Here is an 18251-nt window from a genome sequence, read left to right as displayed (position 1 = left end):
ATTTTGTAATTCTGTGAATAAATGACGGATAAGCTTGTATTGCTCCTGCCTCAGCAATGTTCATCCTAAGAGGTATTGAACTATTTATTGTTTTTGAATAGTAACTTTGGTGATGCCACTTGTTTAATTCTACATGGTTTACAAAACTTTCATATCCAGGACTCCATTGGATATTATTACCCATTTTCAGAAATGCAATCTGAGGTTTATAAAAGGTGAGTACTTGACATATACCCAGAGAAAACCATAATTCAAAAGGACACATGCACCCCAGTGTTCATTGCAGCACTATTTACAATAGCCAAGACATGGAAGCAACCTAAGTGTCCATAGACAGATGAATGGATAAAAAAGATGTGGTGCATATATACAATGGAATATTACTCAGCCATAAAAAGGAATGAAATTGGGTCATTTGTAGAGATGTAGATGGAACTAGAGACTGTCATACAGAGTGAAGTAAGTCAGAAAGAGAAAAACAAATATCGTATATTAAAGCACACACGTGGAATCTAGAAAAATGATGCAGATGAACTGGTTTGCAAGGCAGAAATAGAGACACAGATGTAGAGAACAAATGTATGGACACCAAGGAGGGAAACTGGGGGATGAATTGGGAGATTGGGATTGACATATATACACTAATATGTATAAAATAGATAACTAATGAGAACCTGCTGTATAGCACAGGGAACTCCACTTTGCTGTACAGTAGAAACTAACACAACATTGTAAAACAACTATACCCCAATTAAAAAAAAGTGAGTACTTGCCCAAGTGACCAGAGTTGATAGTGATACAACCTCTTAGAAACCTGGGTCAATCTGATTTCATGTCTATGGCTTGATGATGAAATTTATGGCAAAGGACAGAAGTATGTTGAGGGTCAGCAGGAAACTTTCCAGAGCTCCCAGAATCCTTAGACCTTGTAATTGCTTAGTCCAGTTCCCTTTACCGGTTCTGTGTAGAAAAGTGTGGACACACCCAGTTTGTGAGAGCATCGTGCCTCAACTACAAGACAGCCTGGAGCACGCAGGTGGTGACCCTTCACCACAGAGACTTAGTGTACTGGTGGTATCAGCATCCAAGAAAGAAGAGACCCAGGTCCTCTTTGGGTGTGAGACCAGCCATCCTCCGTCTAGTTTCCAGTTGAGGAGAGGGTGGCTCAGAGAGTTTGGTGACTTGCTGAGAGAGCACAGCAGCACTCAGGGCTACACATATTCCTCTTCTTCCTCCATGACCCCAGCCGTCCCACCTAGCTGACTTCTGTTTGCTTACTCCCCAGTGCACTTCTTTATACTTTCCAAAAGTTTCTCCATAGTTATGAAAGCTGTTCAGAAAATGGTGCATATCATTTTATTGAGTGTCACTCAATTTATTTGTCCAGGAATTGCTTAGGGGCTTGTGATGCCCTGATGTCCTTCTTTCTCTGGTGCCACTGAAAAGCTCACCCATGGGTGACATGAGTCCACAGACATGCCAGACTTGCCCACAGAAACTCGTTTCCAATCCATCCTTCTCTTCTGGCATAGAACAACCGTGCAGTCTTTTCTGCTGGGATGTTGTCCTGTGTCCTGCAAGGGACATGAGCAGGAGGCAGATGCCCATCCTGTGGTCACTCTCCAAGTGTGACATGGTGGATTATAGAGAAAATCTACTCCCTGGAATTCCCTGTGATTGCTGTAGGCTTCTGCTGTGTTGATTACAGATTGAAGAGGATCTGGATGGCTGTCTGAGGCAATATATTCCAGACCAGATGTTCATCATGATGCAGTGAGCTTTATGCTCAGTATAATCACAATCGTACCATGAAGAATCCTGTAACGCTGCAGGGTCAATGTCCATCAGACCAAGCTTGTTGCTCTCATGAGAACTGATTATCACTCTTGGGTGAAGGCATCCCAGAGGAAACTGGGATGTGGACCAGTGATTTCTCTGCATCACTCTCCTTCTTAAATCACCCAAGTCTATTTCTAGATGTTAATGTCTGTGCTCTTTAGGGGCTTCGGTGTTTCATTTGAGTCTATCAAGGGCTTTGCTTGATATCTTTGTTCCAGTACACTAATGGCCTGTGCCCTCTCTACCCTTCCCTCGCTGCTCACCCCTGTAGGTTCAGCACCATTCGGCTGAGGGCTTGCACGGGCCAGGTGCTGATGACACCATTTAGTCAATCACCCAAGGCCAGCTGTGTTTGTTCTTGATGTGCTTTTCACTGTTTTGCTCCTGTCTGTGAATTCCTGGCTTTCATTTTTCTCTCTTAGTCTTTGGTCTTTGGAGACTTATCCAGACTTCCTTCCTTGGTCCTGGACCTGATCTGTGACCCTGGCTCCCACCTCCTGTCTCCCTTTCTTATGCTTCTCCAATCCTTGGTCAGAAGCTGTTGTCCTCCTGGGAAACTGCCCCTCTTCACAACATGAAGATACCAAATGATGGCTTTGCTCTTGCTCTATAAGTAAGGCTTTTGAGAACTGGGTTTATAATCTAATTCTGCAGCTTGTAGGTTGGTCTTATTGCTTTCTTTCTTGTATTCCACTTTTAATGTTATATAATAGACTTAGGGGTGGAGGGCAGGGAGTGGTGATGTTGTTTTGATCATTTTGGAGCTTGCGCCAGCTTTTGTCAAAAAGCCTCAGTAATTGTTGCAGTGCGTACTGTCTAAAACAGAGACCCCTTCTGGCTCCCTGTATTCAGGAACTAGAACTTGATTAGTCAGGACTCTTTTCAGTTGTAAGGAAAGAAAACCCAACTCAAAACTGCATGGGCAAAGAGGTGATATGTTGACTCATGTTATGGAGAAGTCCACAGAGATGTTTAGCTTCAGGCACTGCTCAATCCAGGAACCCAAGCTGATGCTATCTGGCCTCACTTCCCCTTCTCATCCTGTATTTTTCTATCTCCTTGTTCTTCTTTTTATGTGCTGTTTTCCTCTCATTCTGCTGATGGACTCTTTCAGGTAGTGGAGGAAGATAGCTGCTTGCTTCCCCAGATTTATGTTCCCCAACATTTCTCACTTCTGTCAAAAAATGAATTATTCCTCTGACTGGCCCTGCTTAGGTTACATATATATATATACCCAGAGCTATCACTGTGCTCAAGAAAGTGGAGTATTATAATTTGTCCAGACCTGGGTCACTAGGCCGCTGCTGTGATCATGGGGTTGGGACTTATAGCCAAAAGGAATAGCATTCCAGGACAGCCACCAGGAATGGCAAACACAGTCTCTCAAATGCAGCCATGCAAGACACCTCACCCTACGGTGGAGCATAGAGAACAGATGCTCCCCACTCAGTCTTTCTGCTTAACTGGGGCCTTTTCCAGTCATTTCTTTTATCAATAAAAGGATGAGTTCCTATGTAATTGCAGTCACCAATGCTCTTTGTCTCTGTAGCCCCTGGTGTTCCAGAGGGAAGAATTATCCCTCTCTCACCCCGGGGACCCTAACTGTCCTTGCTAGACCTTGGCTGCAGCCAAAGAAGGAACCATGGGCAAATCGATCCTAATGTGGCTGGTCCCATTTCCTAGGGCAGCTTATATCATCTGTCAACATCATTATTGCCTTCATTAAGAGGAAGAACTGGGTACATGATTTTCCTTAATATAGGATATAAACAGGCTTAATATATGTTATTTTAAAAATGGCTTTGTGTTTAGGGAGTTTGCAATCATACACATTAGCTGCTCCAAAGAAAAGCAAAAACAGTAGGGTAGTTGGCCCCAAGCAGGAGAAACACAAGCACATTTGCACAGAGTGCCAGGAAACCATTTTCAATTGAATCTCAAAATTGTTTCACAGATGGTCTGTTAGCCTGGTGCCTTCATTAGAGGTGTGATTTGCCACCAGGGCCCCCACTGCACTGTGCATTGCTTAAGTGGTTTCTTCTCCAACCCCTTTAAAGAAAATATAAAGATTCTCAAAAATAACCTGCTATAGAGATAGCTCTGGGTTGCTTGTGTAAGTGTTTTCATGAAAGGACACATTTTTTTTGCTAAGAATAAGATATTCATTGCTTTACATTAAACCATGTATAGATTATTTATTGCCTTTGTTGAAAAGCCAACTTACTCCCCAGTGTTGATAATTGAATCCAAAGCTCTGCCATGCATCACCAGCATGTGTTTTCAAGGAAAAACAAGAGACCATGTGCAAACTGAGGCTCCAGGGCGTCTGTGAGAACAGAAACACTCATAATTCATATTTTATGCACCTCTCATTTCAATTAGCAAAATATGTCTATTTCTTCCTTTCCTGTATGTTAACCTCTCAGTAATAAACAATCTTGTTGTATCCTTTAGTAGGGAGAATACATCTTAGAGACACACCAGTCTACATTAGCTGTCATCCAGAAACCTGAGATATGCAATAAATGATGTGGATGGAGTTAGCACAGGGAGCTGGAGACCTGCTGGTTGAGACTTGATTTTATGGGGTGTATGTGTGTTTGTGTATATATTGTTTGTATGTGTGTATATATATGTGTGTGTGCATATATATTTGTATGTGTGTATGTATATATATATATATATGTATATATATATATATATATAGTATTATTTCTAATGGACATTAACATGGCTAAGAGGGCTGTAAGTAGCTGTAAACCACATATGGTTTCCTATTTGTCTTTGCTACAAGGGAAACAGAAAGTCTCCCATGCCATTGCTTTGGGAGGGTTCATCCCAGCGATTATGTTCATATGTTAAAAAAGACTTCTTTTTCCATAACCTTTGTTCATTCATTTATTTTTTCTTCCATTTTTATTGAGATATAATTGACATATAGCACTGTATAAGTTTAAGGTGTACAGCATGATTATTTGACTTACATACATCATGAAATGATTACCACAATAAATCTAGTGAACATCCATCATCACATACAGATACAATATAAAAGAAAAAAGAATTTTCCCCTTGTGATGAGAACTCTTAGGATTTACTCTCTTAACAATTTACATATAGAAAAAAGAAAAAATACATTAATGTAACTTCAATTTTTGATGGACAATGGCTCAGCAGGAGGTCCCTGTTTGCTTTCCTGACTGTCTCATTTTCACCAATTTGTAACCGAAATATTAAACAGGGGAAGCCAAATTTCACCTTTGCCTGCTTGGTTATCTTTTTTTTTTTTTTTTTTTTTTTAACTTTAAACAATTTTTATTACACAAAGGTTGTCACATAATTGAATATTGCTCTACTCTGTACACAATTATTCTTACCCTCCACAGAAAGGCTGCTTCTTAACTTCTCATCTGTTGATGGCAATCACTAAAATCCTGATTTTAACAGAATAGTAGTAAAAGTGCCTCAGTGATTTAAGTTGAAAGCAGTACATTGGTGCATGGCTCTTATACTCATTTACCAGGAATGTACAAATGTCTTTATTCAAAAATACAAAATAAATTATCTGTAGGCATGGACAATGACAGCAGTAAACCATTCTATGTTGTCAACTGAAACCAGTAACTGATGGTTATAGTGATCTTCTTAAACATCAGCCAGCCTTTTCTTCAGTCATCTCCTTCAACTGACCTCTCTTAAAGTTATTGGTGAGGAACGCTGCCTTGAGCTTCCCCTCACAGCTCATTAATGATGGTAAAGCACTATTCTAGGAATTAGAACATGCCACCTCCCATACCACCTCCCATCCCTCCCATCCCGCCCATTCCAGGATCCTTCTCTTCTTTAGGAATTTCTGTGACTACAACTTCTGCTGTAGTTAACAGAGAGGCCACTCCAGCAGCATCCAGTAATGCAGTTCTTACAACCTTAGTTGGATCAGTGATTCCTTTTTCCACCATATTCACAAACTCTCCAAGCATAGCATCATAACCAACTTCTGAAGAATTTTGCAAAATTTTCTCCACTATCAATGATCCTTCGACACCTGCATTCTTAGCAATGGTCATTGCAGGAATTTTGAGTGCTTTTTAAATAATTTCTATACCAATTTTTTGATCTTCATTAGCTGGAGTTATTGAATCCAAGGCTGGAAGGCACCGAAGCAGGGCACAGCCCCCTCCCAAAACAATGCCTTCTTCAACAGCAGCTCGTGTAGCATTAAGGGCATCTGTAACTCTGTCTTTCTTTTCATTCACTTCAACATCACTTGTCCCACCAACCTTTAGCACAGCAACACCATCTGAGAGTTTTGCCAGACGTTCATTTAGTTTTTCCTTTTCATATTCACTAGTTGTAATATCTAACTGCTCGATGATTTCTTGAATACGCTTTTCAATTTGAGCCTTGTCACCTTTTCCTTTCAAGAGCATGACATCATCTTTGGTCACAATGACCTCTCCAACTTTTCCTAAGTCATGAAGCTGAACATCTTCAAGATTTAGAGTTAGTCCTTCTTCTCCAAATACTGCACCACCAGTAGCAATAGCCATGTCTTTAAGCTGGTTCTTTCTATTGTCACCAAAACCTGCAGCTTTGACTGCTACAACCTGAAGACCAACTTTCAGCCTGTTCAAAACGAGTGTGCTTAGAGCTTCCCCATCCACATCTTCAGCAATTATGACCAAGGGCTTACGGTGAGCATTGGCAATTTCAAGAGCAGGAACAATGGACTGGACACTAGAAATTTTCTTTTCACTTAACAGAACATAGGCATCTTGGAATTCACATTTCTGACCTTTTGATGTATTAACAAAGTATGGAGAGATATACCCTCTATCAAACTTCATGCCTTCAATAATTTCTAATTCATCATTCAGTGTTTTTCCATCCTTTACTGTGATAACGCCCTTTCTTCCAACCTTTTTCATCGCATCAGAAATGATGTTGCCGATTTCTTTGTCTCCATTTGCAGAAATAGTAGCAACCTGGGCGATCTCTTCTGGGGTTGTCACAGGTTTAGACTGCTTCTTAAGTTCAGCAATTACAGCATCAACAGCTAACATCACACCTCTCCTGATTTCCACTGGATTAGCACCTTTGCTAATCTTCTCAAAGCCTTCCTTGGCAATGGAGTGTGCCAGTACAGTAGCAGTAGTGGTGCCATCCCCAGCCTCTTCGTTTGTGTTATTGGCAACATCTTGAACAAGTTTCGCGCCAATATTTTTATATTTATCTTTTAAGTCAATGGACTTTGCAACAGTCACACCATCTTTTGTCACTTTGGGACTTCCCCAACTCTGTTCAATAATCACCGTCCTTCCCTTTGGCCCCATAGTAACAGCTACAGCATCAGCTAAAAGGTCTACACCTTGAAGCATTAAGGCTCGGGCATCTGCACCAAATTTTACATCTTTGGCATAAGCCCGAGTGAGATGAGGAGCCAATGCCCTGGACACTGGCCTAATCTGGCGAAGGACTGCGGGCAATCGAAGCGTTTCTGGGGCAGCAGCACAGCTTGTGGGCGACGAGACAGGCTGTCAGCGGCGAGTGAGGGCTCGGTTATCTTTGAAAGAAAGAATTAAGATTAGTAGGTGTCGTAATGATTAAATTGGAAGTTCTTCGAATCTGGGTACACCTCTTGATGTCTTAACTGGAGATAACATTCTTGGTGATCTATTACCAGCCGGGTTAGCTTTCCCATCCTCAGAGCAAGTATTTGGAGGGCGAATGATGAATCTTCCAGAAAGCCTAAAGACTAGTTGATTAATCTGAAAATTAAAGAGAAACTGTTAGAAGCTTAAATAATATTAGTTTTGAACATCAGGTGGGCTGATGTGGCTCAGGAGGTGCCCTCATTACTTGTTGGCTCTGTGTGGGTGGGTGTAAACTAAAAGAGGTAAGGTTTTGGGTGTGGTGGGGTACGTGTAGCTCCTGCCTCGGGGATGCTGCCCCCTAGCTGTGAGGGTTTGCACAAATAATCTTACCTCTCTGGCTTCACGGTCCTTCTACGGACAGATTAAGTGAAAGGCAACTTATTCTCTTGGCTTACAGAGATTGCAGAAGACCTAAGGAAATGATGCCTATTAGAGTGATTTGGAAAGTGAAAGAGGTTGGGAAAAGTACAATTCCACAGGCTAACGAAAACCATGCACCTTAAAGAAAAGCATTAGGAAATGTAAGAGCCATAACAGATGCCTACCAAGTTTGCCCACATACCTGGGCTCCTGAGCATCTACGCTGTTCAAAAAATATGTCCTAGCTTTCTAGCATCCATTTCTATTATCAGCATTGTCTACGGGAAGAAGGTTGAGCCAGTCAGTCTTTGGAGACTGTGTTGCCTTCTAGTGACTCAAAAGTGGAGGCAATAATAACTTATTTCTACAGTGTTATAAAGATCAAGTGAGATAAGATGTGCCAGGTGCCCAGTACATAACAGGCATGGGATAGATGAGGTGCAGGTTAGGTGGATTCTAAGCGGAGCAAACGTGAACACATTGGTACAGAGGACCAAGGAACCATTTTTATTATTTTAGCTGTGCTTCCTCACTGCCCAATTTTGCATCCTCCTTTCAGCTAAAAGGGCCACCCGAAGTGTCTCTGTGGGGGATTAATCTTTTTCTGACCCTGTCTCCCTGTCCCCAGAGTGACTTCCTTGGGTAACTGTCTGTCAGTATCTGGTTAGTGGAGGTCAGAGTATTATCCAGCAGGCCCATTAGGGTTTACCGTACAACTGGTTGTGATTACAGAGGCTACTCAAGCTTGAAAAGGGCTGAGCTTCAGTGAGAGGGGGCCTTTTGCCCCCTCTTCCTTGGAGGCATGGCTGTGCCAGTCAGGCTGAGAAGGTGTACACTGGGCTAAGGGTTCTGCCAGCATCCATGTGGGGGAGAACATTCTTAAGATTGTGCTTTCCCCTGAGAGCTGCTTGGGGACCAGCAGCCAAGTCCTGGGGTGAAGACTAAAGTCCCAGAGACAGAACTGGCCTTCAGAGACCCAGAATCCCCTTGTAGAAGTGTGGAGGGTGTATGTGTGTGTCTGTGTGTGTGAATTTGGTGTGTTGCATAAGTGAGCGTGTGTGTGTACATGTTTCCATATTGAGAAGAACTGTCAGAGCTTCCTGACTCTGGAGGACCTGCTGGCGTATGTGTATTTCTCTCCATCTCATTTCTGAGATCATGTTCACTGGTACAACAGGAGAGAATCAAATCAGTAGCCTGGAAGACCAAGGGTAAGGAGTATTTCTCTCAGAGGAAAAATATGAAGATATGGAAATCATGAGGAAGAAATCAAGAGACCAGAGGACAAATCCAGGAGGTCTAACATATGGATAGTAAGAGATCCAGAAGGAGAAGAAAGAAGAGATGCGGAAGAGGCAATGGCTAAACAACTAATAGAGAATATTTTCACTGATCTAAAGAAAACCTGTTAACTGATTTAAAAGGCTGGGTTCTAGGAAAGATAGATACCTTTCCTGGAAAATTTCTGAAGTCCAAGGAAGAAAGGAAACACATGCGTTCAGACTACAAGAACAACTTATTAACAAAGGAAAATGAATTTTTTCTAATCTACAAGAGTGGGAACTTAAAGACAGTGGAAGAACTTTACAGATCACTGAAGAAAATAGACCAAAACCCCAGGAACCCTCCATCCAGTTCTGGTACCATTCTCCTGTCAGGCCAGAAGAAACGCATTTATGGATGCCCAAGGATTCAAAGAAGAAATAAAACATAAATGACCAAATATCTAGAAATCAATAAATAAAAGAAATGCACACCAAGAGCCACAAACAATATTATACTCAGACATAAACTTATAGCCTCAAATGTCTTCATTATTAAAGAAACTGGTAATAAAGGAACTAAGAAGCCACATTAATAGTGAAAGCAAAGTAGAGAAAAAATGAGAAGGAGTTAATTTTGAAAAAAAAATCAGTTCAAATGAAACTTAGAAAACAATGGTAAAAACAAAATCTGTTTTTGCTTGTTCTTAAAGACCAACGGAATAGGCAGCTCTCACAAAATCAGTTAAGGAAAAAAGAAATTAGGAATAAGAAAAAACAAAACAAAATAAAAAATGTAGAAAAACAAAATTATGAGACTATTTTGCATAACTTTGACAAAAAAGAGGATATGGATAATTTCGTAGAAAAATATGGAACATCAACATTTCAAAAAAAAATAGAAATTTTGAAAAAAGGCAGTTATCAGTCAAGAGGTTGGAAAGATAACTGGCAAGATATCATTAAACAGAGACTATACAAAGAGAGATTTTATTTATTTACTTATTTTTATTGAAGTACAGTTGATTTACAATGTTTCAGGTGTACAGCAAAGTGATTCAGTTATACATGTGTATAGCTATTCTTTTTCAGACTCTTTTCCATTATAGGTTATTACAAAGTATTGAATATAATTCCCTGTGGTATATAGTAGGTCCTTGTTTATCTATTTTATGTACAGTAATTTTTATCTGTTAATCCCAAACTCCTAATTTATCCCTTCCCTCTTTCCCCTTTGGTAAGCATAAGGTTTTTTTTCCCCCCCTATATCTGTGACTCTATTTCTGTTTTGTAAATCAGTTCATATGTATCATTTTTTTAGATTCCACATATAAGTGGTATCATATGATATTTGTCTTTCTCCATCTGACTTACTTCACTTAGTATGATAATCTCTAGGTCCATCCATGTTGCTGCAAATAGCATTATTTCATTCTTTTTTATGGTTGAGTAGTATTCCATTGTATATATGTACCACATCCTCTATATCCATTCATCTGTTGATGGACATTTAGGTTGCTTCCATGTCCTGGCAATTGTAAATAGTGCTGCAGTGAACATAAGGGTGCATGTACCGTTTTGAATTATAGTTTTGTCCAGATATATGCCCAGGATGATCATATGGCAGTTTTATTTTTAGTTTTTTAAGGAACTTCCATACTTTCTCCATAGTGGCTGCACCAATTTACATTCCCACCGACAGTGTAGGAGGGTTCCCTTTTCTCCACACTATATAAAAAGATACTTTACAGCAGTTTACCTAACCTCTAAATCACATACAATCCAATGTTATTTATACGAAACCACAGTTAGTCTCAAAGTGCAGTCCCTAGACCAGCAGAAATGCAAATTCTCGGACCCTACCTCAGACATACTGCATTAGACACCCTTGGAGATGGGACCCAGTAACCAGTGGTCTAACAAGCCCTCCAAGTGATTAAGTGTGAGAGCCACAGCTATACCAGGCCATAGAAAAAATGTGAAAGCATACTGTGGCAAGTGTGTGTTTAGATATTCTCTCTCTCCCCCTGTCTATCTGTCTGTCTATCTACCTTTTATCTATTTTTTATTTTAGGTACACAGATTGGGCAAGTTCTTAAATTGCTAAAAACTTTTTTTTTTAGTTTAAAGATGAATGGGTATTGAATTTTAGCAAGTGCTTTTCCCAAATATGTTGATATAATTTTTTCTTCTTTATTTTGATAATAAGATTTATTTTTACATTAAAAAAATTTCTATTCTCATTATACTTTAAAAAATTGTTCAGTTAAGTATGCTGATATTTTGTTTAGGATTTTTACTCTATTTTCATGAATAATATTGATCTTTAATTTCTTTTTAAAAAGTATCTTTGTAAGACTTTTGTAAAAGGGTTATGCAGGAATCATAAAAATGGGTTGGGAAGTGTTCCCACTTTCTCTTTTCTTTAAAAGAGTTTGTGTAATATAGCTTTTATTTATTTTTTATTTGGTAGACTTCGCCAGTGAAACTCTGTGCCTGGAGTTCTCTTCATAGAAAAATTTTAATTAGAGATTTAATTTCTTAAACAATCATTTTTATTTTCATATTTTTAATTTAGATCTTCTATTTCTTCTTGTGACAGTTTTGGTAAACTGTGTGTGTATTTTTAATTTGTTTTATCTAGCTAATTATCAAAATAATTATCAAATTATCATTAAGTTGTTTAAAACATATTTCTATTAATTATTTAAATATACTATTGAGATATAATTTATAAAACATAAAATTAACCTTTCTAAAGTATTTAATTCATTGGTTTTTAGTATATTCACAGAGTTGTTCAACCACTGACACAATCTAAGTAAAATTTTCACCACCCAGAAGATAAACCCCATATCCATCAGCAGTTGCTTCCCTTTCCTCTTTCCCCAAACCTAAGCAATCACTAATCAAATTTCAATCTCCATGGATTTGTTGATTTTGAACACTTCATGTAAATGAAATTATATACTATGTGTTCATCTATGATGCATTCTTTCATTTAGCACAATGTCTTCATGCTCCATCCATGTCTTGGCACTTGTCAGTACTACTTCCTATTGCTGAATAATAATTCATTGTGTGAGCAGATATCATATTTTTTATTCATTTATAATTTGATGAACATCTGAATTATTTCCAGTTTGTGGCTATTGTGAATAATGCTACTAAGAATATTTGTGTATAAGTTTTTTGGTGAGCATAAACTTTCATTTATCTTGAATAAATACCAAAGTACAGGCTTATTGGGTAATATCGTAATAATATTAACATGTTTATGTGTACGTACTGGTTATTTTCACATATTATTTGGAGGAATGTCTATTGAGTTCCACTTCCATTAAAAAAAAATTGGGTTGAGAGAAACCTTCAAGATGGCAGAGGAGTAAGACGTGGAGATCACCTTCCTCCCCACAAACACATCAAAAATACATCTACATGTGGAACAACTCCTACTGAACACCTACTGAACCCTGGCAGAAGACCTCAGACTTCCCAAAAGGCAAGAAACTCCCCATGTGCCTGGGTAGGGCAAAAGAAAAAAGAAAAAAACAGAGACGAAAGAATAGAGACAGGACCTGCACCTCTGGGAGGGAGCTGTGAAGGAGGAAAAGTTTCCACACACTAGGAAACCCGTTCTCTGGAGGAGATGGGGGGTGGCAGAGGGGAAGCTTTGGGGCCACGGAAGAGAGCAAAGCAATAAGGGTGTAGAGGGCAAAGCAGAGAGATTCCCATACAGAGGATCGATGCCGACCAGCACTCACCAGCCCGAGAGGCTTGTCTGCTCCCCCGCCGGGGTGGGTGGGGGCTGGAAACTGAGGCTCGGGTTTCAGAGGTCAGATCCCAGGGAAAGAACTGGGGTTGGCTGCGTGAACACAGCCTGAAGGGGGCTAGTACGCCACAACTTGCCAGGAGGGAGGCTGGGAAAATGTCTGGATCTGCCTAAGAGGCAAGAGATCATTGTTGTGGGGTGCACAAGGAGAGGGGATTCAGAGCACTGCATAAATGAGCTCCACAGACTGGCGTGAAACACGACGATCAGCGCGGACCACAGAGACAGGCATGAAATGATAAGGCTGCTGCTGTCGCCACCAAGAAGCCTGTGTGCAAGCACAGGTCACTATCCACACCTGCCCTCCCAGGAGCCTGTGCAGCCTGCCACTGCCAGGGTCCCGTGATCCAGGGACAATTTCCCCGGGAGAACGCACGGCGCGCCTCAGGCTGTTGCAACATCACACTGGCCTCGGCAGCCGCAGGCTTGTCCCGCATTCCATACCCTTCCCTCCCCACAGCCTGAGTGAACCAGAGCCCCCTAATCAGCTGCTAATTTAACCCGGTCCTGTCTGAGCAAAGAACAGATATCCTCAGATGACCTACAGGCAGAGGCGGGTCCAAATCCAAAGCCAAACCCCGGGAGCTGTGCGAACAAAGAAGAGAAAGGGAAATCTCACCCAGCAGCCTCAGGAGCGGTGGATTAAATCCCCACCAACAACTTAATGTACCCTGCATCTCTGAAATACATGAATAGACAATGAATCATCTCAAAATTGAAGCTGTGGACTTTGGGAGTAACTGTAGATTTGGGATTTGCTTTCTGCATCTGATTTTTTCTTTTTTTAATGTTTATCCTAGTTTAGTATTTACAGTTTATTATCATTCGTAGATTTCTTTATTGATTTAGTTGCTCTCTTCCTTTATTTATATATATATATTTTCCCTTTTTCTCTTTTTGTGTCTATGTGTATGCTTCTTTGTGTGATTTTGTCTGTAAAGCTTTGCTTTTACCATATGTCCTAGCATTCTCTCTGTCCGTTTTTTTGTGGTTTTTTTTTTTTTTTTGGTTGGGTTGCTCTCTCTTTTTTTTTTTTTACTACTAAAAATTCTTTTTTTTAATATTTAAAAATTTTTAGTTTAATAACTTTATTTTATTCTATTCTTCTTTCTTTCTTTCTTTCTTTCTTTCTTTCTTTCTTTCTTTCTTTCTTTCTTTCTTTCTTTCTTTCTTAATTCTTTCTTTTTTTCTCCATTTTCTTCTGAGCCATGTGGCTGACAGCATCTTGGTGCTCCAGACTGGTGTCATGCCTGTGCCTCTGAGGAGGGAGAGCCGAGTTCAGGACATTGGTCTACCAGAGACCTCCTGGCTCCACATAATATCAAACAGCGAAAGCTCTCCCAGAGATGTCCATCTCAACGCGAAGACCCAGTTCCACTCAATGACTAGCAAACTACAGTGCTGGACAACGCATGCCAAACAACTAGCAAGACAGGAACACAACCCCACTCATTAGCAGAGAGGCTGCCTAAAATCATAATAAGGTCACAGACACCTCAAAACACAACATCGGATGTGGTCCTGCCCACCAGAAAGAAAAGATCCAGCCTCATCCACCAGAACAAAGACATCAGTCACCTCCACCAGGAAGCCTACATGACCCACTGAACCAACATCACGCACTGGGGGCAGACACCAAAAACAATGGGAACTACAGAACTGCAGTCTGCGAAAAGGAAACCCAAAACACAGTAAGGTAAGCAAAATGAGAAGACACAGAAACACACAGCAGAGGAAGGAGCAAGGTAAAACCCACCAGACCAAACAAATGTAGAGGAAATAGGCAGTCTACCTTGAAAAATTTCAGAGTAATGATATTAAAGATGATACAACATCTTGGACATAGAATGGAGAAAATACAAGAAACTTTCAACAATGAGCTAGAAGAACTAAAGAGCAAACAAACAATGATGAATAATACAATGAATGAAATTAAAAATTCTCTAGAAGGAATCAATAGCAGAATAATTGAGGCAGAAGCACAGACAAGTGATTTGGAAGATAAAATATAGGAAATAACTACTGCAGAGCAGAATAAAGAGAAAAGAATGAAAAGAATTGAGGCAGTCTCAGAGACATCTGGGACAACAGTAAACACACCAACATTTGAATTATAGAGGTCCCAGAAGAAGAAGAGAAAAAGAAAGGCAATGAGAAAATATTTGAAGAGATTATAGTGGAACTTCCCTAATATGGGAAAGGAAACAGTAAATCAAGTCCAGGAAGTGCAGACAGTCCCATACAGGATAAATCCAAAGACAAACATGCCAAGACACATATTAATCAAACTATCCAAAATTAAATACAAAGAAAAAATATTAAAAGCAGCAAGGGAAAAGCAACAAATAACATACAAGGGAACCCCCTTAAGGTTAACAGCTGATCTTTCAGCAGAAACTCTGCAAGCCAGAAGGGAGTGGCAGGACATATTTAAAGTGATAAAAAGGAAAAACCTACAACCAAGATTACTCTACCCAGCAAGGATCTCATTCAGATTTGACAGAGAAATTAAAACCTTTACAGACAAGCAAAACCTAAGAGACTTCAACACCATCATACCAGCTCTACAACAAATGCTAAAGGAACTTTTCTAGGCAGGGAAAACAAGAGAAGGAAACGACCTACAATAACAAACCCACAACAATTAAGAAAATGGTAATAGAAACATACATACAACCAAAAGACATAGACTGGCTGAATGGATACAAAAAGAAGACCCATATATATGCTGTCTACAAGAGACCCACTTCAGACCTAGGGACACATACAGACTGAAAGTAGAGGGGATGGAAAAAGATATTCCATGCAAATGGAAATCAAAAGAAAGCTGGAGTAACAAATCTCATAACAGACAAAATAGACTTTAAAATAGACTATTACAAGAGACAAAGAAGGACAGTACATAATGATCAAGGGATCAATCCAAGAAGAAGATATAACAGTTGTAAATATTTATGCATCAAACATAGGAACACCTCAATACATAAGGAAAATCCTAACAGCCATAAAAGGGTAATTGACAGTAACACAATCATAATAGGAGACTTTAGTACCCCACTTTCACCAATGGAGAGTTCATCAAAAATGAAAATAAATAAGGAAAAAAAAGCTTTAAATGATACATTAAACAAGCTGAACTTAATTGATATTTATAGGACATTCCATCCCAAAACAACAGCATACACTACCTACTCAAGTGCCCATGGAACATTCTCCAGGATAGACCATATCTTGGGTCACAAATCAAGCCTTGGTAAATTTAAGAAAATTTATATCATATCAAGTATCTTTTCCAACCACAATGCTATTAGACTAGATATCAATTACAGAAAAAAATCTGTAAAAAATACAAACACATGGAGGTTAAAGAATACACTACTTAAAAACCAAGAGATCACTGAAGAAATTAAAGAGGAAATCAAAAAATATGTAGAAATAAATGACAATGAAAACACGACAACCGAAAACCTATGGGATACGGCAAAAGAAGTTCTAAGAGGGAAGTTTATAGCAATACAATCCTACCTCAAGAAACAAGAAACATCTCAAATAAACCACTAACCTTACACCTAAAACAATTAGAGAAAGAAAAACAAAAAAACCCCCAAAGTTAGCAGAAGGAAAGAAATCATAAAGATCAGATCAGAAATAAATGAAAAAGAAATGAAGGAAACAATAGCAAAGATCAACAAAACTAAAAGCTATTTCTCTGAGAAGATAAACAAAATTGATAAACCATTAGCGAGATTCATCAAGAAAAAAAGGGAGAAGACTCAAATCAATAGAATTACAAATGAAAAAGGAAAGTAACAACTGACACTGCAGAAATACAGAGGATCAAGAGAGATTACTACCAGCAAATATATTCCAATAAAATGGACAACCTGGAAGAAATGGAAAAATTCTTAGAAAAGCACAACCTTACAAGACTGAACCAGGAGAAATAGAAAATATAAACAAACTAATCACAAACACTGAAATTGAGACTGTGATTCCAAATCTTCCAACAAAAAAAAGCCCTAGACCAGATGGCTTCACAGGCGAATTCTATCAAACATTTAGAGAAGAGCTAACACCTATCCTTCTCAAACTCTTCCAAAATATAGCAGAGGGAGAAACACTCCCAAACTCATTCTATGAGGCCACCATCACCCTGACACCAAAACCAGACAAAGATGTCACAAAGAAAGAAAAATATAGGTTAATATCACTGATGAACACAGATGCCGAAATCTTCAATAAAATACTAGCAAACAGAATCCAACAGCACATTAAAAGGATCAAACACAATGATCAAGTGGGGTTTATCCCAGGAATGCAAGGATTCTTCAATATATGCAAATCAATCAATGTGATAAAACATATTAACAAATTGAAGCAGAATAACCATATGATCATCTCAATAGATGCAGAAAAAGCTTTTGACAAAATTCAACACCCATCTATTATAAAAACCCTCCAGAAAGTAGGCATAGAGGGAAATTATCTCAATATAATAAAGGCCATATATGACAAACCCACAGCCAACATCGTTCTCAATGGTGAAAAACTGAAACCATTTCCTTTAAGATCAGGAACAAGACAAGGTTCTCCACTCTCACCACTATTATTCAACATAGTTTTGGAAGTTTTAGCCACAGGAATCAAAGAATAAAAAGAAATAAAAGAAATCCAAATCAGAAAAAAAGGAATAAAGCTGTCATTGTTTGCAGATGACATGATACTATACATAGAGAATCCTAAGATGCTACCAGAAAACTACTAGAGCTAATCAATTAATCTGGTAAAGTAGCAGGATACAAAATTAATGAACAGAAATCTGTTGCATTCCTATACACTAACGATGAAAAATCTGAAAGAGAAATTAAGGCAACACTCCCACTTACCATTGCAACAAAAAGAATAAAATACCTAGGAATAAACCTACCTAAGGAGACAAAAGACCTGTATGCAGAAAACTATAAAACACTGATGAAAGAAATTAAAGATGATACGAACAGATGGAGGGATATACCATGTTCTTGGATTGGAAGAATCAACATCATGAAAATGACTATACTACCCAAAGCAATCTACAGATTCAATGCAGTCCCTATCAAAGTACCAATGGCATTTTTCACAGAACTAGAACAAAAAATTTTACAATCTCTATGGAAAACAAAAGCCCCTGAATAGCGAAAGCTATCTTGAGAAAGAAAAACGTAGCTGGAAGAATCAGGCTCCCAGGCTTCAGACTATACTACAAAGCTACAGTAATCCAGACAGTATGGTACTGGCACAAAAACAGAAATATAGATCAATGGA

General features: G+C 39.1%; 1 pseudogene; it reads right to left on the bottom strand.

The window, feature by feature from the left end:
• Positions 1–5345: 5345 nt before the first annotated feature.
• Positions 5346–7372, bottom strand: LOC118898541 (annotated as a pseudogene).
• Between the last annotated feature and the right edge of the window lie 10879 nt (positions 7373–18251).

Source organism: Balaenoptera musculus, chromosome 7 (assembly GCF_009873245.2).
Source record: "Balaenoptera musculus isolate JJ_BM4_2016_0621 chromosome 7, mBalMus1.pri.v3, whole genome shotgun sequence".
Lineage (NCBI taxonomy): Eukaryota > Metazoa > Chordata > Mammalia > Artiodactyla > Balaenopteridae > Balaenoptera > Balaenoptera musculus.
The sequence above is the reverse complement of the archived record's forward strand: the minus strand, read 5'-3'. Positions and strand labels throughout refer to the sequence as shown.